Raw genomic sequence first — 24,947 nt, 5'->3', positions numbered from 1 at the left:
CTCACCTCCTGCTGTGCGGCCCGTTCCTAATAGGCCCAGACCGATATCGGTCCACAGCCTGGAGGGTGGGGACCCCTGGACATCGAGAATGTATACACAGAGAGAAGAGGCCAACAGAAGACCAGTGAGAAGGTGGCCATCTGCAAGCCAAGGAAAGAGGCCCCAGGGAAAGCCAACCCTGCAGGCACCTTGATCTTGAACTTTCTAGCTCCAAAGCTGCAAAAAACAAAAAAAACAAAAAAAACATTTCTGTTGTTTAAGCCACCCAGTGTATGGTATTATGTTATGGGAGCCCCAGCACATTAATGAAGATTTCCATTGTTTCCAAGGTAAGATCTATGTCCCTGACTTGATTTAAAGATACTGCATGAAACCACTCTCTCAACGTCATCTTTCTTTACACAACTCTTAACTTTCTGACAATTGGTCACATTTCTTCAATTCCTCATTGGTGACATGCTTTTTTGCATCATATGACTTTCTGTGTGCTGATTTGTATGCATGAAACATTGCTCAGATACCTGTTCATCATCAGCCTTTCCTTAATCCCTCCACTGGAGATCTATTGTCCCATGTTCTCACAGACTCAAGTTCCTTCAGTTCAAATCATTTACCACAGTCTGCAGTAACATACTCATTTAAGATATTTTGGTTGTTTGCCTCCCACTGGACTGTGAACACCATGAAAGCAGGGACCATGGTACTGTTGGGACAGCACTTGCACAAGGTAATGATTTAGCTTTGCCCTGCAGGGCTTGCAGATAGGCGTGTATCCAGAACAGTCAAACAGTTGCTATAAGAGCCATGACCAACCAATATGATCCCTGGATCCAAGCTGAAGTTACCATGGGCTACACCCAGGTTCCAACAACCTTAGGAAGACAAACCACTGGGCTTCTGGGCTTCTATTCTACACAGCAATTTTTAACTGTCATAAGGATAAAATCTTTTATCTTTTTAAAGGTCATCACTAATTGTTTCAAAGTGGTCAGCATAGCTGTCAGCTTTTTCTTGTAGCAAGTTGTAATGACTGTTTTCATTAAACAATCTAGTTGGACTATAAATCTAAATTTCTTCATCTATGATGGTTCTACTGTAAGTTGTTTTTTTCCCACGTGATGTTTTTAATCAGTACCTCAACAAGTTTTTTAACACAACATTATACTACGTACCCACACACACTAGAAAAAACTAATAATGGGAATCAGACTTTCAACCTGTCTGAAGTTCATCAAATGAGTTGGTTGAGTCTATTAATACAATGGAAGAGACCAGCTCTGCAGTGCTTCTTTTCACAATGTATTAAAAATCACACACCTGTCACCACTACAACCAAAGAAAACATTGCATTTCACTAATTTAATCTGAAATAACAATTAAAGTCTAGAAACTGACTGTCATAAAGTTATTAAACTGTTACTCATTAAAAGAAGCTATAAACAAACTAATGTATCAGACCAACTGTATTAGTTTACTGAGGCTGAGGTAACAAACTATCACTTACTGCCCACCATTTCAGAGCCCACCCAGAGAATCCAGTATAAACACTTTTTCTCAAGATCCTTCACTTACAGGTTTTTATTTTTGTTTGTTTTTTGGCTATATAAGGTAGTATTCCATGTTCCAGGAATTAGAAAGTGAGTATATCTTTGGGGAGCATTTTTTCTGCTGACCATACCAACCCGACCACCAATGACAACCAGAGAAGCCCAACAAAACATGACAGAATCTGTTTGAAGACATCAGAGAGCTACCAAGGCAGCAGAAACCTAAGTGACCAACATCACAAAGAAAAGATTAGCACAGAGGCGGGCCACACACTTGGGGTCACATTTTCCTCTGTGGCGTCTCCTTATCTGCAGCAGCTGCCACATGCTCAGGGAACACTGAGGTGGAGGGTCCTGAGGAAATGCTCCACACTGCAGCTGGGACCCTGAAAAAGGCTAATCACAGTAGGAATGAGGACAAACAGGAAAGAAACCAACTCTCAGTTTAGAATTGATTCCAGTGAAAACAAAACCAAGAGTGAGAGAAGAAATGTACAGTTCATCTACCTAGTTAAGGTCTCATGTCCGGAATATATAGAGAATGCTGCCCAAATCAGTAAGAAAAAGATAGACGATCCAACAGGAGAATAGTCCAACGTCTGGAGCGGGCAGCTTCACAAAAGAGACTATTCATTAGCCAAAGAGTGTATGGAAATGTGCTCAATTTCTAAAGAAATCAAGGAAATAGAAAATGAAACCACTGCACCCAAACAAGAATGATTATAATTTTAAACAACTAAAAATACTAAGTGTTGGCACAGATACGAAGCAATGAGAAGTCTCCTATGCTGTTTGCGTGTGAATTTGGGTGTAAGTCATTTCAGAAGACTATCTGGTAGTGCCAAACATATACATGACCTATGCCTGAAAAATTTCAATTCTAGGTATATGACAAGGTGTGTCCAGAAGAACTCCAGCTACTGTTCATATAATGAGAATGGTTTACATGACATCTATTTAACCTGGCAGCCAAGGAGAGTGGATTGGAATGCACATGTGTGAACAATGACGACTTCGCTGTACTAGTCAGTGGGGGCAGTAGATGCTGTTGAGTATGTGTACTGTGTGGCCGTCACATTCAAAATGACTGAGTAAAGCAACGAAGTTGCATTAAGTTTGGACATTCCTCCACAGAAACTATTTTGATGATTTAGAAGGCCACAGCTATGGGCAACTGGTGATTGGCAGCTTCACCAGGACGATGCACCCACTCATACATCACATCCTATGCAGAGTTTTTTTGTGAAATATCAAATCACCCAGGTGACTCAGCCCCCCTACAGCCCAGATTTGGTGCCCTGAAACTTCTGGCTTTTCCCAAAACTAAAAATGGCTTTTAAAAGGGAAGAGATTTCAGATTATCAATGAGATTCGGGAAAATATGACAGAGCAGCTGATGGCAATTAGGAGAACTATGTGAGGTCCCAAGGTGTCTACTTTGAAGGGGACTGAGGTGTGTCATTGTCCTATGTACAATGTTCCTTGTATTTTGTAACTTTTTCAATAAATGTCTCTATTTTCCATATTAAATGGCAGTATACATTCTGGACAGACCTTATATAACCAACAGGAATGCCAACATATGGGGAATGTTTATTACAGTGTAAGTTATTGGTAATCAGTCTAAAAGTAGGAACGATGTGAATTGTCTCTATTTCTACAAAATATCATATGACAGGCTACTGAGGATGTCATACACATTGTAATTCCATTATGATTTATTTAAATAGTTGAAATGTGACAGAGTCTGATACTACCTGTTGTCACAAGTTAGAACATTAAATTTCCCCACCATGTTATAATTTTTAAATTTTATCTACAGAAGTAACAAATGCATCCTGAATCCTTTATCAAGCCATAAATAGGAAGACATGTAATACTTTATAATGAAATGTGGATGTCTCTGTGTCTTCTGTGAAGCTCACTGCCACCTCAGACCAACACTAATACATTTCTGTTCTGGAATAAAACTAACCAAAACAATTGGGTTGTGTTCTGAAGTAGTTTATTGTTTAGTAATTGATTAGTGCTTTAATAGCACACAAAGTTGAAAATAAAGTTTGAAATATATATAATTTTTTAAAAATCTATAAAACAACCAAAATATCCACCAGGAACAGAACAGAAAAATAAATTACAATGTATTCATTATACAGCAATGCAAATCAAGAACCTATTACTACTACTACTACCAGTAACTGCATGATGAATCTCACCAACATTCTGCTTAGCAAAAGAAGCCAGACACAGAAAGGGCATATTATATGATTCTCCTTATACAAAATTCAGGAATAGGCAAAACTAACCTATCCTGTCGGAAGTCCGGCGAGTGGTTTGGGAGGAGGGAAGGCAGTGATGGGGAAGAAGGGGAGGGAGGCCCCTGGCTGCTGGCGGCATTCAATTCCCTGAACTGGGTGGCAGTTCATGGACTGATACATTGACAGAAGCAGCGCATCATCCACATCTACCTCCTTTCAAACACACATACTACCCCAGCCCCTCATGCTGTTGTTGTTGTGAAGGGGAGTAATACTGACATCGACAACCAACCCCCATACCCACACACTTGTTGTCTGGTATATACAGAGACAGATTTCTCCCAAACCTTCATGTACTCAAGTTTATTGGAAAACCCCTCGCTCTGTATGTTCGTTTGTGCACTTTTATCAGTTTAATTGAAAAAGTTTAAAAAGAGCTCTAAACCTCTGGCTTTGGATTTGCTGAGGAGAAAGGACTCATTTTTTTTTAAGGAAAGAAAAGCAATGAGGATTATTTTGACTCTGTCCAGAGCAGCTCAGAAATCTCCCCCAATCAGTACCTTTGATTAAGTTGCATATTGACATGCAAAGTGGTGCCACAGCCACTCACTAAGCTTAGTGGCATTCCTGACACGGTCAAAGAATCAGTTTCCATGCCTCACTTATGCTGGTAAAGCACAGAAAATACCTCATTCCAGTCACAATCCATGTGCCCACCCTGGCCCGCAGCCCCACCCTCCAAACTATGCAGCCACCTCCTGACCACAGCTTGGAATTTCAGCAAACCTGCAACTACACCTCTGCCCCCAAAGTCAGGTGGAGACACTTGCTGTTGTTTTAAAAAATGAAACCAGAAGGAATGCGGCAGGAGGAAAACTTGGAAAGAAGAGAGCAGTGATCCCTTCCACCGAGAACGTGCTTTTTTTTGAGGAACCGCAGTTGTGTGGATGCGGGTAGACTTTTTACACGGGGACAAGTTCTTCCAGCATTTTTACCTGCACATTCCGAGACAGTCAGGCGCATCGGTCCTTTCAGCAGAACCTGCCTTAGGCACTTAACCTTTCGTGGCTCAGGCACCCCAAGACAAAAAAAAAAAAAAGGCCCAAATGAAAGAACAGATCAAAGCTACTAAGCCACGAAGAGATAGCCAACCTATCAGATGCACAGTTCAAAACACTGGTAATCAGGATGCTCACAGAATTGGTTGAATTTGGTCACAAATTAGATGAAAAAATGAAGGCTATGCAGAGTGAAATGAAGGAAAATGTACAGGGAACCAACAGTGATGGGAAGGAAACTGGAACTCAAATCAACGCTGTGGACCAGAAGGAAGAAAGAAACATCCAACCAGAATAGAATGAAGAAACAAGAATTCGGAAAAATGAGGAGAGGCTTAGGAACCTCCAGGACATCTTGAAACGTTCCAACATCCGAATTATAGGGGTGCCAGAAGGAGAAGAGGAAGAACAAAAATTTGAAAACTTATTTGAACAAATAATGAAGGAGAACTTCCCCAATCTGGCAAAGGAAATAGACTTCCAGGAAGTCCAGGAAGCTCAGAGAGTCCCAAAGAAGCTGGACCCAAGGAGGAACACACCAAGGCACATCATAATTGCATTACCCAAGTTAAAGATAAGGAGAGAATCTTAAAAGCCACAAGAGAAAAGGACACAGTTACCTACAAAGGAGTTCCCATAAGACTGTCAGCTGATTTCTCAAAAGAGACCTTCCAGGCAAGAAGGGGCTGGCAAGAAGTATTCCAAGTCATGAAAGGTAAGGACCTACATCCAAGATTGCTCTATCCAGCAAAGTTTTCATTTAGAATGAAAGGGCAGATGAAGTGCTTCTCAGATAAGGTCAAGTTCAAGGAGTTCATCATCACCAAGCCCTTATTATATGAAATGTTAAAGGGATTTATCTAAGAAAAAGAAGGTCAAAAATATGAACAGTAAAAATGACAGCAAACTCACAGTTATTAACAACCACACCTAAAACAAAAACAAAAGCAAACTAAGCCAACAACTGGAACAGGAACAGAATCACAGAAATGGAGATCACATGTAGGGTTATCAACAGGGAGGTGGGAGGGGGAGAGAGGGGGGAAAGGTACAGAGAATAAGCAGCATAAATGGTAGGTGGAAAATAGACAGGGGGAGGGTAAAAATAGTATAGGAAATGTAGAAGCCAAAGAACTTATCTGTATGACCCATGGACATGAACTAAAGAGGGGGAAAGTGGGTGGGAGGGGGTGTGCAGGGTGGAGGGGAATAGAGGGGGGAAAATGGGACAACTAATAGCATAATCAATAAAATATATTATTTTTAAAAAAGACAAAAAAACAAAACCAATGGGTGGCTTAGCTCTGCCTCATGGTAGTTCACAAGATAGGGCACCATGACTGACAAACCCATCTGAAAGAGCAATTTTCAACATTTTCACCTTCGCTCTGTTTGTCCCAAGACACAGCCTCTCTACTAGACATGCTTGGAGTTTTGCAAGTATAGGATGTACTGGTTTTTTAAAATATTGCTGTACGTGTATGTTGGGAAAACAACAATCATAGTGGAAGGTGTTTGTTAGCTTCCTATAACATCTGTGCATTGAGGCCTAATGGCCCAGACAAGCTTTACTATGCCCCCGTGGCTGCTTTCAGCTTGAACAGTCAAGGCCTTCCTGTGATCAGAAGAACCATCCTGAAGACCAAAGCTTGGCGGTGTGGTCTCTGCTGCATAGACCCTCTCTCTCCTCTCTGTGCATGTCCCCTCACTTCCCGTTCAGGGGATGATAAGCACAGGAGAATTCAGTTACCTGTCACAAAATCATCTAGCAAATCTTAGGGCAATTTAGAAAAAACCAATTTGAAATTTGTTCTTTTCTTCCCTGGAGAATAACAGCAGGAACCCCTAATGCCTCAGTGTGTGCCTCTGAGAAATGGATACAACCCATGGCTTCTCATCTCATCCCTGGATAGCTACCCAGGGAAGAGGCGGCAGGGACAGCAGGTTTCTGGGGAGGGGAAGGAACCCAGTGGGGCCTGAGCAAAGTGTGGATTTGGGAGGAGTCTCTGGAGGAAGAGGAGTCTGGGCTGTGGTGGGCCTACACCTACTCCTCTGTGGCCTCAGCTCTGCGAGGGGCTTTACTTTAGGACCCGCCCCACATCAAGGACACTGCCTTCACTGGGCCTATCTCTGCATCTTCATAAAATCTCCTGATACACAGGTTCCTGGATAAACTGGAGACAAAGAATGCCAGCAGGTTAGTCTATTGTCCCCTTCCCTCTCCATCCAGAGCAATAATGAGTAATGCCTGGCTCGCACACCCTGCTCTCAGCCCTGCCCTTGGCAGCCATTCACTTATCCAACAGGCATATGCTGAGCACCTACTATGTGCCGGTCACCGTGTTAGGCACGAGTCACAGCACAGAACAAAGCAGGAGAAGGTTCCCTGCGCTCACAGAACTTTCATTCCATATGGTTCCATTTATGTAAAATGTCCAGAAAAGGCAAGCCCATACAGAAAGTAGACTGGCAGTTGCCTAGGATTGTAGCAGTTTAAGAATAATGGGAGCAACTGCTAATGGGTAAAGGGGTTCTGTTTAGAGTGATGGAAATGTTGTAAAAATTGATGGTGGTGATAGTTGCCCAATTCTGTGAATATATTAAAAACCACTAAATTGTACACTTTAAATAGGTACCCTGTATGATATGTGAATTATATCTCAGTAAAGCTGTTGTATTGAAAAATAATAAGGACCTTTTTCCCATCTTACAAGATGGTGCGTGAAAAAACTGAGAAGCCGGATGCTAAGGAGAAGAAACCCCAAGCCAAGAAAGCTGATGCTGGTGGCAAGGTTAAGAAGGGTCACCTGAAGGCCAAGACACCTATGAAGGGGAAGCGCCACTGCAGCCGAAACCCTGTCCTAGTCAGAGGAATTGGCAGGTGTTCCCCGTCACCTGTGTATTCCGGAAAAGCCATGTACAAGGGGAAATACTCCGCAGCTAAATCCAGGATTGAAAAGAAAAAAAGAGAAAGTTATGGCTACTGTCACTAAACCAGTTGGTGGCAACAAGAATGGTGGTACCCGAGTGGGTTAAACTTCACAAAATGCCTAGATACTATCCTACTGAAGACATGCCTAGAAAGCTGTTGGGCCACGGCAAGAAACCCTTCAGTCAGCATGTGAGAAAACTGTGGGCCAGCATCACTCCCGGGACCATTCTGATAGTCCTCACTGGGACAACAGAGGCAAGAGGGTGGTTTTCCTGAAGCAGCTGAGCAATGGCTTGCTACTTCTGACTGGACCTCTGGCCCTTAATCGAGTTCCTCTACGTAGAACACACCAGAAATTTGTCATCGCCACCTCTACCAAAATTGGTATCAGTGGTATGAAAATCCCCAAGCACCTCACTGACACTTACTTCAAGAAGAAGCTGCACAAGCCCAGACACCAGGAGGAGGAGATCGTCGACACCAAGAAAGAGAAATATGAGATTGCAGAGCAACACAAGGTTGATCAGAAAGCTGTGGACTCACAAATTCTGTCAAAAATCAAAGCTGTTCCCCAGCTCCAGAGCTACCTCCACTCTGTGTTTGGTCTCACAAATGACCTTTATCCTCACAAAATGAAGTTCTAAATTTCTTTTGAAAAACCTAATTGAGTAACTGATCTGTTAAAAAAAAAAAAAAAGGACCAAACCTTGAACTTTCAACCTCAAGTTCTTTGCTATTTCCATACTACCAGGCTGCCTTCTACGTATATGAGAGAAAATAAATGACACCCAATGAGGCTAAAAAATAAATTAATTGGAGAGACCTTTAAGTATTCAACTTATTTGCTAAACTACCTGTTAAAATATCAGGCACAGCAGAGATTACATCAGCCAGGATGGGCCAGGTTACAAACAAACCCAAAATCTCAGTGGCCGAACATGAGGAGCTCCACACTGAAGCTATGCCCACCCAGGGCTGGATGGACTTGCGGAGGCTGACAGAGAAACCTCCACCTGGCACCTCGCCAGTCTCCACAGCACAGGGAAAGAGAGATCACACTAGTGATCACTTGGTCCAGCCCATAAATGACGCAACGCACTCCTCACAACTACTTGGCAGAGTAGTCACGTGGCCCCACAAAAACAAGGAGGCCAGAAATCACATGCCTGGAAAAAAGGAAGCTTTGCATATTCAGTAAATAGCACAAATATTTGCACGGGGAATTAGGGCTTAGTGTTGTTTACAGCGTGGACTGTGAAGCCAGCATGTTTGGCTTTAAATCCCAATGCCATCACTAGCTAGTCCGACATCACCATGGCACCTTGGAGAAGTTAACTTGACCTCTTCATGCTTTGATTCCTCATCCATAAAATGGAGATAGTGGTAATATTTACCTCATCAGTTTGTTAGAACATTCCTATCTGTAAGGAACTTAGAATAGTACCTGGCAAGTACGAATGCCATACTACATAACTTGTAGTATTTTGGAAGAAATTTAAAGACAATTTTTTAATTTTGCAATATAATTAATGGATGGGTACTGTGTGAAGTATCAGCACGACATCCAACACACATAAAGTACATACAAAATATTTGACAGCCTTTACTAACAGAGAATCATAAGGCCCAGGCCCTAACCAGCCTGGCCTCAAACCAACTGCCCAGTTCCTTGGCTTCTAGGTTTCTTTTTTATCTTTAAATGATGGGTTGTATGAGGTGATCTCTTAGGTTCTCCAGCACTAAAAGCTTGGCATTCTTTGATTCATGCATAGGTCACTGATTCGGTCTAACAAGGAATTTTTCATTGATCACTCCTTGTCCTTTGACCATAAAGGATGATCCTCCCCTCCAAATCAAGAGGGCATTGATGCATTACCTACCTGGTTCAGAAAGCAAACCTCACCTGAGTTCTCCACTCTGGGCAGAGCTACCCTGACCCACTTGTTGCCACTAACCCAGCACCAGGAAGCTGCCAGGGGAGAGGCAGGTCCCTGTGTGCACTTCAAAGGAAGCATCTTGACTTGAAGGGGGAATGGAGAGAGGGTTCAACAGCCACCCAGAGGGCAGCTTACCTCCTCTCACCCCTCACTGGGGACTTTAAAACCCTCCACAAACCACTTCACACACCACTCAGGGGTGCCCTCCTGCCTTTGCCCGCCCACTGATGCCCTGGCTGGGGAGGGCACCTGTGTGTTGGAGGGGCAGAAGCCATAACCCTCATGATTTAAGAAAAGCCAAGCAGTCCCAGAGACCTTTCTGTTGTCTAGTCGGGCCTATTCTGGGGTCAGAAACAGAAATGCAAATTTAAAAATTAAGATGTTTTGTAAGAAGAAAAAAAAGCTCTCAGTGGAACAAAGCTTTAATGAGTGGTAGGGAGCTGCTCACAGTATTTCAATGTCAGCTGAACAACCTCAGTTGAACACAATGAATGAATGAATGAATGAATGAATAAAAATATATGTGTGACTAGAAAAATAATTCTCTTGGCGCTGCTGGTTTCCAAACATTAATGACCACATCTTGTGATTTCAGTCTTGGTAGCCGAGGCCCCTCCTTTTTAGGTGCCATTAAAGCCACCTTCACCAATGTAATCTATCACCTTAAACCCTTCCTACCCCTCGGTATGTGTCTGTGAACATGCTCTCATTCTGCCTTACCCTCCATACGAATCTCTCTCTTCACCTGTGTTATCTTCTCCCTTGGAGACGTCATGCCGTGGGAGGGGTGTAGGCTCCAGGCCAGTGCCACCTTCAGAGAAAAGCCTTCCCTGAACCCCCCAGCCCTCCGCACATCTTCTGGATCACTACTGTCAACAGCACCCATTTGATGCTGCCTTACGCTATCTTTAAGGTTCAAGCCAAAAGCCATGTGGGCGACCCGTGTTGGAAGTAGGTTGTCCAGGCCCAGCCGAGTCACAGATAACAGTAGCCCTGGCCAATATCTTAACCGCAAGCTCACAAGAGATCCCAAGCCAGAACCACCCAATCACACCACTCCCAACTTCCCAACTCACAGTAACTATGTGGGATAATAAATGCTTATTTTACATAAGCCGCTATGTTTGGGGTGATTTGTCACACAGCAATAGCTGACTAACTGTCGGTGATAAAGTACCTATGACTACAGGTGCCACAGCAAATTTAATAAAACCTTGATGGAGAGTTTAAGTGGTGGTCATGTGGGTGTTCGCTGTAAAACTCTTTCCACTTTACTGCAGGTATGAAAGTTCTCACAACCTAACGTTGGGGGTGCAGGCTGCACAATGTGATGAGGCAGCCGGGTCGGCCCACAGAGCAGCCACAGCCCGTTTCTGGGCAAACAGAAGAGAATGATTTAAAAGGAGGTGCTCAAGGAATATCATTTTAGGGGGGAAGCAGAAGTCTGTAGAATGGTATTTACTCTCTTTATATTTTAAAGTATGTATTTGTGTGTATCAGGTAATAGTAGATGTCTACGTGGTATTTTACTTGTCTTTTGTCCCCACCTCCAGCTTTCAAAAGGGCATTGATCCACCCATTTTGGTTTTACCTGGGGTACCTCTCAGGAACCCCAGGATAGGTAAGAAATTACTATTCTTTTTTTTCATCCATTTGTCCTACTCTGCGCTCTGCTTTCTCTGTTCGTTCTGATTTAGTTCCCAAACTCATTAGGCTAGCTGAATTCCCTGCTGCTCTGTCAGCTGACAGTGAGAGAAATTAGATTAACTTTTTAAAAAGCATGCTCAACACAGAGCTGCAAGAAACAGATACTTCTGAGCTCCAGAGAACTGGGACTGCTCAGCCCAGTGTTGGTGACAGTTTGTGTCATCTTAATATTTACCTAGGCCTGACACCCTTTCCTGCAGAGTTTTATAGTGACAACAGGCTGCTAAAGTTGCTTTTCTTTTCTTTTTGTTTTAATGTATTTATTGATTATGCTATTACAGTTGTCCCATTTCCTCCCCTTCACTCCACTCCATCCTGCCCAACCTCTCCCTCCCACATTCTCCCCCTATAGTTCATGCCCATGGGTCATACTTATAAGTTCTTTGGCTTCTACATTTCCTATACTATTCTTACCCTCCCCCTGTCTATTTTCTACCTACCATTTATGCTACTTATTCTCTGTGCCTTTCCCCCCTCCCCCTCCCACCCCCCTGTTGATAACCCTCCATGTGATCTCCATTTCTGTGATTCTGTTCCTGTTCCAGTTGTTGGCTTAGTTTGCTTTTGTTTTTGTTTTAGGTGTGGTTGTTAATAACTGTGAGTTTGCTGTCATTTTTACTGTTCATATTTTGACCTTCTTTTTCTTAGATAAATCCCTTTAACATTTCATATAATAAGGGCTTGGTGATGATGAACTCTTTTAACTTGGCCTTATCTGAGAAGCACTTCATCTGCCCTTCCATTCTAAATGATAGCTTTGCTGGATACAGTAATCTTGGATGTAGGTCCTTGCGTTTAATCTTGGGTAATGTAATGATGATGTGCCTTGGTGTGTTCCTCCTTGGGTCTAGCTTCTTTGGGACTCTCTGAGCTTCCTGGACTTCCTGGAAGTCTGTTTCCTTTGCCAGATTAGGGAAGTTCTCCTTCATTATTTGTTCAAATAAGTTTTCAATTTTTTGTTCTTCCTCTTCTCCTTCTGGCACCCCTATAATTCAGATGTTGGAACGTTTCATGATGTCCTGGAGGTTCCTAAACCTCTTCTCATTTTTTTGAATTCTTGTTTCTTCATTCTATTCTGGTTGGATGTTTCTTTCTTCCTTCTGGTCCACAGCGTTGATTTGAGTTCCAGTTTCCTTCCCATCACTGTTGGTTCCCTGTACATTTTCCTTTGTTTCTCTTAGCATAGCCTTCATTTTTTCATCTAATCTGTGACCAAATTCAACCAATTCTGTGAGCATCCTGATTACCAGTGTTTTGAACTGTGCATCTGATGGGTTGGCTATCTCTTCGTTGCTTAGTTGTATTTTTTCTGGAGCTTTGATCTGTTCTTTCATTTGGGACACTTTTTTTTTTGTCTCGGCGTGCCTGTTACATAAAGGGGCAGAGCCTTAGGTGTTCCCTAGGGTGGGGTAAAGCTGGTTGCTGCACTGGGACGCTGTATGTGGGGGAGGGGCCAAGAGGGAGCAATGGCACTTGCTGCACTCTCTGCTGGATTTCAGTCACTCCCTCTGCTACCCACAATCAAACTGGGCTCCTCTGGCACTGATTCCCAAGTGGGTGGGTTTGTGTATGTTCTAGGCCCTTGTGGGTCTCTCCAGCAAACTCTCCTGTGAGGCTGGGAGTGTCTCCTGCTACCGCCTCAACCCCCATGGGTGTGTTCAATCAGAGGTTTGAGGCTTTATTTCCCCACGCTGGAGCCCCGGGGTTGTGCCAGCTGCAGCCTTGCCTACCCACTCCACAATCTGCCACCTCGCTGGGTCCTCCAGCCGCCACCTTGCCTCGAGCGAGTCCTCTCTGCCTGGCTGCCTGGCTCTGCCCCTCCTACTGGTCTGGATGAGTGTTTCTTCTTTATCTCCTTGGGTGTCGGACTTCCATACAGTTTGATTTTCTGTCAGTTCTGTTTGTTTTTTGTTTTTAAATCATTGTTGTCCTTCTTTTGGTTGTGCGAGGAGGCACAGTATATCTACCTACGCCTCCATCTTGGCTGGAAGCCCTAAAGTTGCTTTTCATACCAAACATTGATAATGTATTTTCAGATAAATAATGTGATTAGTCTCGTCTTTTCATGTAATGACAGAAACCATAAAAACATTTGGTGATTAAACATAAGTCCAGATGCATTATTTCCTCCAAATATAAATAAACTGATACCTGCCTGTCAGTGATAGGGCCCACTTTGCTCATGTTACAGATATCAGAGGGGATCGTCACAGTGCGATTATAAGAGCTCCTCTACTACAAAGTACACCAGATTGTACGGAAGATAAGCTTGGAAAATACTGACAGGTGGACTCAATGTTTAGCATAAGAGTTTAATGTTGTGCGTGATGTCTTCTTAACACTCGCCAACACCAACATACCTGGAAGGAAAGGCCCCCCACAGCATTCACTGCAGACAAGCAGGATGGGAGGGGGGCTGGCTTATTGAACCTCACTTCATCCTCTTAGTTGGAGGACAGAGAAATAAAAACATTTTGCAGACCCGACACTCTGCAGCTATACATTGGGATGGGATCTGACCAGAGGCAGCTGTGCAAAGTTAGAAAGCTGGAGGTGAAGCTGAGACCCTGGCTGGCAAGCAAGGTGTGTAAGTGGGAGGTTTTCTAGCCAACGTTCTAGGACCATTCTCCTGGGTGCTAGAAGGGGTCCTGGTGGCAGCCCCCTCTCAGTTCTGGCTTCCTGATCCCACAGTCCCTGCTAATGTCCTGAGTTGGGAGCCCCCTGATGGGCCAGTTCTTCATTGTTTCAGGAATCTCCCCAAGGCCCAGCCTCCAGCATCTAGGCCCTCCAGCCCTGCCAATGAGTCTTAAGCAGCAATCCCTATCACTTCTCACTCAAAATAACCTAGACTGCTTTCTGTTTCCTGCACTCAACCCTTATTCACAACAGAAATCCTGTATCCTTTGAAAATGTTTAAAAATACAAGTGAAGTTGTCCCTCCTCTGTTCACTTTCCAACCACACAGTCTCTAAATGCATCTGGATGGGTGGCAAGTACTGAGACACCCATGCCAGGCACAAATGGGAAGGACGCGCGAGCCCCGGAGCGAACAGAGATGCAGAGACCTGGTAAGGAACTGAGGAGAAACTAGTGAGTGCCACGATCAGCATCAGGCCATCTCCACCTACAGAGAAGGGAAGAAAGGAAGAGAAAAACCGAAACCAAAATGCTAAATTAAGTAGATGTGATGGGCCCATCAGCCACAAAACCTGCCAGTGGACACCCGTGACTCACAGAAGCCAGGCTGGCCGCCCCTCAGTAACAGCTCACACTGAATGAGGTGGGGTTGAAAAGAGGTGTGAACACAGCAGTGCTTTGTGTGTGTGTGGTGGCCAGGCCGTGGCTCTGCAGGGATTCAGATTTTCAGTCAAAGGGAGAATCAGGAAACACTCTATTTGGTTCGAAGCCAGCAAGTCTAATTTCCACTCCCAGCACTGCTGCCGCTGGCTGGATGGCCAAACCCCCTTTTCCTGTCTGTCACGACTGTCCTACAAAATGACAAGCCCCACAACAACAGTAGGAGCAGGTAGCTTTTTTTTATTGGAGGACTCTTTGTTTTCATTGCTGTTAGAAAGGGAGGAAGAGAGAGAAAGAGAAAGAAACACTGACCATTTGCCTCCAGTATGAGCCCCAACTAAAGATTGAATCTGCACCCTGGGTATGTGCCCTGAGTGGGAATCAAACCCGCAACCTTTGAGTTTATGGGACAACGCTCCAACCAAGCCACACTGGCCAGGGTAAGCAGCTACCTCTTACTGAGGACCTACTACATGCCAGCACTCTACACACTTCTCATTTAACTTCACAACCCCGGTATCCTGTGGATGTTACTCAATTGACCCAGCATCCTACCACTCACCCTCTGTGTACCACTTCCATCTCAGTCCAGGCCTCCATCCTTTCTCTCCTGAACTCTGCACAGCGTCTTGCCTGACATTTCGGTTCCTGTCCTTCCTCTCCCTCCACAGACTATTCTCTGCAACTGCCAAGAAGATCCTGTTCAACCTTAAGTCACATCATGTCACTCTTTTACTTAAACCCATCTTCCCAGCCCCCCGAACATGGCTTCTCATATTACCCTGAATAGAAAACCAAGAAAGTACAATGGTCTGCAAAGGCCTCTGGGATCTGCTCTTCCTTTCCTCCCTGATCACTTTTCCTCCTAGTCCCCCAGTTTACTCTGCTCCAGCCCCACCAGCCTCCTGGCTGCTTTTCCAACACGCCAGGCACATCCCTGCCTCAGGGCCTTTGTACTGCTGTCTATCTACATACATAGAATGGTCTTCTTCACCCAGATATCAAAATAGCCCTCTCCCTTTGCCCCTACAGGTGCGGCACAAATGTTGCCATGCCAGTGGTGCTTCCTCTGATGACCTGATTTAAAATTGCGGTCTTAGCACTAATCACTACCTATATATTTAATAATCACTGTGTCTCCTATCTTTTCCCCTGCCCTGGCCCCATGAGGGTAGGAGTTGTGCTCAAGGCTGTACCAGGCACATCGTCAGCACTCAAGAAATACATGTGAATTCAAGGAATTCGTGAAGAAGCTAAGGGAGTAGGCATCTTGCCCACATCTGCGCTGGGAACAAAGGGCAGTTCTGGGGCCAGAATGACTTCAAGCTCATTCTCTGTCACTCTAAAGCCCCGTCCAGGACACCCAAACCACCGCCCCCCTCAATGAGACAGGATAGTAAGAAGGTAGGAAAAGTCCTTCACAAGTGGAACAGGGAAACTGAGACAGATAGCTGAACATAATGGCTGAGCAATTTACAGGCAGATACAAAAGGTCACCACTGTAGAGCTAATCACACTAGGCCTCAGTTGTGTTTCAGCTCCAGGCCCAGAAGAGCAGCAAAACCAGGTGGGTGAAGCCAGAACCAACTGCAATGACTAAAGACCCCCTGTCCCGCCAGTGACCAATCAGAGGAGACCTTGACCACAAAAGGGGACACCTGAAGAAATGATGAATATTTTGCTGAAACCTGACACCCCCAAGCCCTCCCCTAAGATTCCCACCTGCAAGAAAAAGAGAAAAGCCTCAAGACAAAGGACCCAGGGCGCACCATTCCCTTTCCCTTCTTCACCCACTTCTTTCCGCACACATAGGAGTCTCCTCAACTCTAAGGCAATGGACAGCAGCCGCTAGTCTCGGACTAATCCCCTGAACCTGTCCCCAAAGTCCCCTTTTCCCTGACTTCCCAGTGAGAAAAGGTGGCCCACCTAGGCCTTCTCTTGTTTCCCTGTCCCAGCTTCAACAGATGTATCCTCATAGTCAACTGGCCTTGCATTGTGAAATCTTTCCCACATGAAGTCAACAGATGTATCCTCACAGTCACCTGGCCTTGCATTGTGAAATCTTTCCCACATGAAGTCAAGAACTCATACACTACAGCTGGCCCTAGGCAGACCCACTCAGGACCAAACCCCTGTCCAGTAACACTTCCACATCCAGGGGTTGTCACAGATGCAGCAGGCATAAGGGTTGAATTGAAGTGAGTCTAATGGCTTTCTGTCCTCTTCTCTGCCCAGGACACACTGGGCCAATCAACACTGCTTCCTAACTGGGCAGAGAAGCAGCAGAAGCCCCCTCTGAGGACTTTCCCTTGTCCTTCCAATCTGTCCTTGAGAGCCCCAGAAGCCAAAAAGCATCAGATCCACCCACTGGCCCACCCCCAAAAAGCTGGGCAAAGCCTTCCTGGCTCTGCAGTTAGAGCCCAGTTGCTAAAGTGGAGGAGACAGGTTCTGCAAACTATCTCTGATCAGGCAGAAAGGACAAAGGATCCAAACCAGGCACTCTGCTGCCTGTGGATTGGACAAGAGGGGAAAGGCCCCTGCAGGAGTAGGAGTGGGGAGGGAGGGAGGGAGGTTACAGTGCAGGGTTATACAGAAATAGGAACAACAGCAAAGAATGGGTGAGATCCTGTTGGAAACCCCTTGCCTGGTTGAGTGAAATTATGTCTTTGAGGAGGAGGACCATTAGCTAGAGATAGGCAGTCTTTCCTGATATAAATCTCTGTGGTTTTTTAATTAAGTGAATTAATATCAATAATGACCCAGAACAGTACCTGCCACCTGTAAATCCTGCATTTCTATAGCTATTATCATAATGGGATTTAATTTCTGTATTTTCTCCACAACAGACAAAAGCTCAAAACGGGCCCAGCTAGGTGAGGAATGCAAGGATTGAATCTGCTTTAAAAGCTGACATTAAAAGTATTTACCAGCCCCGACTGTCCTACAAAATCAGTAAAACGAAGCCGTAAGCTTGGCAGACAAGGGTAGGCCTGACTTCTTTTCACAGCTCTTTTGAGATGTTGAGATGATTATTCGGGCAGGATTACAGTTAGGTCATTTTTATTATGATTATGTTAATTATGGGAATATTATATTATTTAAAATGAAAATAGCTACTAAATCAAAAAACATTTACAAGTAAATAGGCAGTGTGAATCCAGATCTGACTAGTATTATAACTACTGTCTCAGGGAAGAACAGTAGCAGACCTCAGGAGGAAGTTACAAACAGCTAATAAACTGAGAGAGAAGTGGAATAAAGAGAAATTTTGGGCAACAGTAATTTAATGTTACAAGGATGCAGGACCTGGTGACCGTGCTAATTGCACACAGCGGCTGCTAATGAGAACTTTCAGCTGGAACCAACGAAGGCAAGCAACAGAGAAACTCTGATGCAGACCCATCTGAAGAGGGAAATCCTGTGGGTCGGTGACAGAGGGGGCATAATGCTACCTGCACCACTCAATTCATGGCTTCCTCCATTTTGAAGACGACTTCCTTCTACTGAACACCCATCACCATTAAGGACCCTAGCACCATAAAACTTTTTTTTTCCTAATTATTTTATTGTTGTTCAATTGCAGTTGTCTACATTTTCTCCCCACCCCTCTACCCCACCCCAGCCAAACCCACCTCCCTCCCCTGCTTCCACCTGCCCCCTTGATTTTGTCGATGTGTCCTTTATAGTAGTTGCTGAAAACCCTTCTCCCCTCTGTCCCCTCTCCTCTCCCCTCTGGCTATTGTTAGATTGTTCTTTATATATATATATATATTTTTTAATTGATTATGCTATTACAGTTGTCCCATTTCCTCCCCTTCACTCCACTCCATCCTGCCCAACCCCTCCTTCCCACATCCCCCCCCCTTTAGTTCATGTCCATGGGTCATACTTATAAGTTCTTTGGCTTCTACATTTCCTATACTATTCTTACCCTCCTCCTGTCTATTTTCCACCTACCATTTATGCTACTTATTCTCTGTACCTTTCCCCCCTCTCTCCCCCCTCCCACCCCCCTGTTGATAACCCTCCATGTGATCTCCATTTCTGTGATTCTTTCCTGTTCTAGTTGTTTGCTTAGTTCTCTTTTGTTTTTGTTTTAGGTGTGGTTGTTAATAACTGTGAGTTTGCTGTCATTTTTACTGTTCATATTTTTTATCTTCTTTTTCTTAGATGAGTCCCTTTAACATTTCATATAGTAAGGGCTTGGTGATGATGAACTTCTTTAACTTGACCTTATCTGAGAAGCACTTTATCTGCCCTTTCATTCTAAATGATAGCTTTGCTGGATACAGTAATCTTGGATGTAGGTCCTTGCCTTTCATGACTTGGAATACTTCTTGCCAGCCCCTTCTTGCCTGGAAGGTCTCTTTTGAGAAATCAGCTGACAGCCTTATGGCAACTCCTTTGTAAGTAACTGTGTCCTTTTCTCTGGCTGCTTCTAAGACTCTCCTTCTGTTGAGTCTTAGGTAATGTAATTATGATGTGCCTTGGTGTGTTCCTCCTTGGGTCCAGCTTCTTTGGGACTCTCTGAGCTTCCTGGACTTCCTGGAAGTCTATTTCCTTTGCCAGATTAGGGAAGTTCTCCTTCATTATTGTTCAAATAAGTTTTCAATTTGTTGCTCTTCCTCTTCTCCTTCTGGTACCCCTATGGTTAGGATGTTGGAATGTTTCAAGATGTCCTGGAGGTTCCTAAGCCTCTCCTCATTTTTTTGAATTCTTGTTTCTTCATTCTATTCTGGTTGGATGTTTCTTTCTTCCTTCTGGTCCACAGCGTTGATTTGAGTTCCAGTTTCCTTCCCATCACTGTTGGTTCCCTGTACATTTTCCTTTATTTCTCTTAGCTTAGCCTTCATTTTTTCATCTAATTTGCGACCAAATTCAACCAATTCTGTGAGCATCCTGATTACCAGTGTTTTGAACTGTGCATCTGATGGGTTGGCTATCTCTTCGTTGCTTAGTTGTATTTTTTCTGGAGCTTTGATCTGTGATCTGTTCTTTCATTTGGGACACTTTTTTTTTTGTCTCGGTGTGCCTGTTACATAAAGGGGCAGAGCCTTAGGTGTTCCCTAGGGCGGGGTAAAGCTGGTTGCTGCACTGGGATGCTGTATGTGGGGGAGGGGCCAAGAGGGAGCAATGGCACTTGCTGCACTCTCTGCTGGATTTCAGTCACTCCCTCTGCTACCCACAATCAAACTGGCTCCTCTGGCACTGATTCCCAAGTGGGTGGGTTTGTGTATGTTCTAGGCCTTTGTGGGTCTCTCCAGCAAACTCTCCTGTGAGGCTGGGAGTGTCTCCTGCTACCACCTCAACCCCCACGCGTGTTTTGAATCAGAGGTTTGAGGCTTTATTTCCCCACGCTGAAGCCCCGGGGTTGTGCCAGCTGCAGCCTTGCCCACCCCATTCCACAATCTGCCACCTCTCTGGGTCCTCCAGCCGCCACCTTGCCTTGAGCGAGTCCTCTCTGCCCGGCTGCCTGGCTCTGTCCCTCCTACTGGTCTGGATGAATGTTTCTTCTTTATCTCCTTGGTGTCAGACTTCCATACAGTTCGATTTTCTGTCAGTTCTGGTTGTTTTTTGTTTTTAAATCGTTGTTGTCCTTCTTTTGGTTGTGCGAGGAGGCATAGTATATCTACCTATGCCTCCATCTTGGCCGGAAGTCGACGAAACTTTTTCAATGAGAAAGGAATTAAAACAGAAGAATCTTAGTCATTGCACTAAGTATGCAAATCCTCATTGCCCATTCACTCCAGGGTGAGAAACATTTTTCAAGCCTCTATATATGGATGTCACGCCACCAAGTCACTGAAATAAGTACTTTTCTTTAATGTAAAGATACAGCAGGATACACAGTCCACAGGCATTTTGTTATGTTTTGTTTCCTTCCAGACACACCTGTGGGTTAATTACAAGGGTGTAAATGCCTTGCTCTGAAAAAAGTGGAACATTCTTATGGCTGGGAGTCCTGCTGAGCTCTTCAAAGGAATGTGTTTCTAAAGAAGGTTTAAGTTAGCTTAAAAAGTTCCAAGCAACTCATTTTGACCATGTGGTGTATGGTATTTTCCAAGAAGACATTTCCCTTTGGAATGCAAATGTGATGGAATCTCATTGACTGGAGCTTAAGCTGTGGAGGGAAGAAGACACAGACTTCTGGTCGAAAAAAAGCATTTGTTTTTATAGGTATGAATTCCTTCAAGAGAAAACACTGGACATACTTAACCAGTCTGGTGCTTCCATTAGAGAAAACAGTCAGACAAGCCGATGTCTTGATTCTGTAGGTAGGATTTAGGTACCATGTCAAGAGAAGTCAACCTCGGTAAGAAGCATTCGGATGATGATGTGTTCTGCAGTTATGATGCGGGGTAAAAAGCTATTCCTAAGAACTGGCCTCAGCTGCAAGCTCCATATTGACACACATTCCAGCCAACGTGTCTTTCAAATACAGGAAAAGCTATGCTTTTCTGGGCCAGAAGCATTATAACTACTAGGCTCGGTACAGTGTTCTCTTCTGGCTTTGCTAAGTACACACCTATTATCTTTATTATTTATTCATCCCACTGCCTTGGCCTGAAATAAATTCAGTTGGATGTAATAAATTAAAATACAATAAGGATTGAGAGAAACTTAAACTATGACCCACAGTTCTGCTACATGACCTTGTCCATGACTAATGCTCAAAGCCATTAAAAGCATCACTGCTCCAATGAGAACACTAATTAACTTGGGTACAGCCATTTGCCATTTCCCAAGTGCCTTTCCATCCTATATCCCCTTTACTCTCCACATGGGCCCTGAGACATGGTTGTTATGTTCTTGACACTACTGCCAGTGAGAACACTCAGAAATTCAGTGGCTTACAGGAGAAGACACACCCAGGAAGAGAGCCAGGACATTTTCCATTCCAGTTCCTCTTCATTTGCAACGCATTTTTTCTTATTGAAAAAATATCTCATGATGTTTTTAATAGTAGGACTGCCAGGTGAAAATTTTGCAGGTTGATGCATTTTTCTAACCATGGTATATCCCATTTCCGCTTTTTGATGCCAGGAACTTCAGGATAGCATTTCTATCCTGGATACTGCAGGGCGAGCAGTCCCTGGCCTTTGGCCTTGTGACCCCACCCCTGCTGTAAGGAGGAAGAAAAACAGGAGTGGCACCTGACTGTGTCTCCTGGGAGGCAGGGGTGGGAACCCTAGAGCTCAGCCCCTAGGCTGCTCCTCAAGGGACCAGAAGCTCTCCAGTGAGAGGGGTCTGTGCTTCTAGCCTCTGGAAGCATCATGGCCATGAACTAGAGCAAGACTAGGGGCAGAAAAGGTGACAAACAACCTCTCTCACACATCCACAAACTGGGAGGGGATGAAATCCCGGAGACAGTGAAGGACTCTAAGCCTAGAGGCCTCACAGACTTTTCAGTGTGGTTTGCAGAAGCTGGAGGGCTTTCACACTCTCCCTTTACTCTCCCATTGGCAGTGCCTTTAAGTGATGTCTGTTTGGGATGCAGCCTTGATGCCGGAGGCTTGAGGAATCAAGTAACTACTATGAGGGGTCATAGTAACAAAGGTGAAAGGAAGGCCAGGCAAACTGAGAGGCATGGGAAGGAGCCTTGGCTATTTCTTCTGGATTGTCCAAATCGATGTGGCAGGGTCTCCAGAGCCCTGAATGGCTTACTGCCCACATCTAGGCCTAAACAGGGAAGCAGGTCGCATCTGTGTTTCTTACCGGGTACTGGCACTGTGAACAGGAACAGTTGTGCTCCTGTGGGACTGTCCTCAACCTGACACTGTGACCTCCATCCCTGGCTGAGAACCACTGCTTGAAATAAACTCTAGGACTTTCCATGCTTAAAAGTTCCCAGGTCCATGATTAAACTAGAATGGCATTAGGTATAGAAGTGTTCTGAGGTGGCAAAATAAAAACTACAAACATACAAGTCTCAATGAAGAAGAATGCATTAAGCTGCAAACAACAACAAACAGACAAACCCGGCTTTACTAGACAGGAGATAATTTTTCCCCAATATGAAGAAGCCCTGAGGAAGGCAGCAGTTCAATACTACCCTCAGGGACCCAGACTCCTTTTATTTTTATATTTCGCCAATTCTTAGTGTGGTGGCTTTTATCCTCAGTCTGCTTATGATTTCAAAACAGTTGCTCTATCTCCAGGTGTCACATCCAGGCTACAGGCAGGAAAGTCAAAGAGCCATTACATCTCAGATTTGCCTTTTCATTCAGGAAGGCAAGCCATCCCAGCAGTCTTGTAGTGTATCTCATTGGTCAAAGTACATCACATGACCACCCCGGCTAGCCAACGTCCAGTGTCTATAGTAAGGCAGGCAAGGAAGGCAGTCGGTAGGACTGGGTCTTGAGAGAGCCCACCTCAAGTGTCCACCAGGAATCTTCCCCCAATTGCGACCACATTCTACAAAGAGGCTGGCTTCTATTTTATATTCAGGAATTCATGTTTATAAACATGAAAAATGGTCTATGCAGAAGTAAAGCTATGAAGCAGTTTCTCTCTCCTGCTTATTGTATCACAAATAAGAATCCATCCAATCTGCAGCCCACTGGGCTCCCAAATAAACAGAAACAATAACGAAACAGTATCTCACCTTGGTCACAACTTTAGACTAGCAAATTTGAAATTATTTGCTTTTACCTGCATAACAGGTGTCAACAGGACACTTCATACCATTCTCTGTAACATCTCTCCTCTTCAAAAAAAAAAAAAGAAAACTTGGCTTTTAGCATAAAAACAAAATAAACACGAGGCTAAAAATTAGAAGGGAAATCTATTATCCACACAGACTAATGTTTGAATTAAAATTGTAAGTACATATTGCAGAGCTCGTAGACACACAAAATGTATACATCATTGCATCCTAAACTGCCACGTGCAGTGCCTTGAATATAGCAGGACATTTAGCTCACGTCTTCCCCTTTAGCCAAGTTCCCACATTTTCTAAAAATATTTAGCTCCTGCCCTGGCTGGTGTGGCCCAGCAGACTAAGCCCGAACTGTGAACCAAAGGGTCGCTGGTTCAATTCCCAGTCAGGGCACATGCCTGGGTTGCAGGCCAGGTCCCCAGTGGGGGGCACATGAGAGGCAACCACACATTGATGTTTCCCTCTCTTTCTCCCTCCCTTCCCCTCTGTCTAAAAATAAATAAATAAAATAATTTTTAAAAAATCAACATTAACAGGCGGTTGGAAGAAGCTGATTCCAACCTGAGGGATGACACTGAGAGGTTTAAGACTTCAGTGGAGGAAGCAATTGCAGATGCAGTGGAAACAGCAAGAAAACTAGAATTAGAAGTAGAGCCTGAAGATGACTGAACCATTGCAACTCATGATAAAACTTTAACAAGTGGGATGTTGCTTCTTATGAGCAAAGAGAGTGGTTTCTTCACATGAAGCCTACTACTCTTGGTGAAGATGCTGTGAAGGTTGTTGAAATGACAATAAAGAATATTACATAAACTTAATTGACAAAGGACTGACTCCAATTTTGAAAGAAACTCCTACTGTGGATAAAATGCTATCAAACGGCATCACATGCTACAGAGAAATCATTCATGACAGGGAAAGCCCATCGATGCGGCAAACTCCACTGTTGTCTTATTTTAAGAATTTGTCAGTCACACCAACCTTCAGCAGCCACCACCCTGACCAGTCAGCAGCCGTCAACACCCAGGCGAGACCCTCCACCAGCAAAACAATTATAATTGCTGAAGGCTTAGATGATTAACCAGTTCTTAGCAATAAAGTTTTAAATGAAGGTATGCTCATTATTTTTTTAGACACAGTACTACTGTACACTTGACAGACGACAGTGAAATGTAAACATAACTTTTATGTGCACTGGGAAACAAAAAGCAGTGTAATTTGCTTTATTGTGACATTCACTTTATTGCGGTGGTCTGGAACCAACTGAACCCGCCATCTCTGGGGTACGACTACACGGGAAAATACTCTGAAAGCAGGGCCTCTCATTCCCTGAAGCACCAGTGGGAGCTACTCATAGGGTTGTCGAGCGGATTCCACTTATTTACTACCCGTCCGGGTCTGGGCCAAGATAGAGACCAGCACCTACCTTCTCAGAAGTGAGTCCAACAACAGATCTGGACTTGATTCAGACCTGGTCCTACCTAGAGGAGACCAGGTCAGTTTGGAGTTTGAGGCAGACCACTCCTCCTTTGCTGTGGAAGAAATCTTCCTA

At 44.3% G+C, this 24,947-nt stretch overlaps 1 protein-coding gene and 1 pseudogene across 6 annotated transcripts in view; one reads left to right on the top strand and one right to left on the bottom strand.

Annotated features, from left to right (window-relative positions):
* ANKRD6 (ankyrin repeat domain 6) overlaps positions 1-24,947 on the bottom strand; it is a 180,459-nt gene that overhangs the window by 101,119 nt on the left and 54,393 nt on the right. The gene's annotated exons all lie outside the window — the stretch shown is intronic.
* Positions 7,522-8,439, top strand: LOC112296952 (large ribosomal subunit protein eL6 pseudogene; annotated as a pseudogene).

Source organism: Desmodus rotundus, chromosome 11, assembly GCF_022682495.2.
Source record: "Desmodus rotundus isolate HL8 chromosome 11, HLdesRot8A.1, whole genome shotgun sequence".
Classification (NCBI taxonomy): Eukaryota; Metazoa; Chordata; class Mammalia; order Chiroptera; family Phyllostomidae; genus Desmodus; species Desmodus rotundus.
Note: the sequence above shows the minus strand (reverse complement) of the source record. Positions and strands in the feature narration are given on the sequence as shown.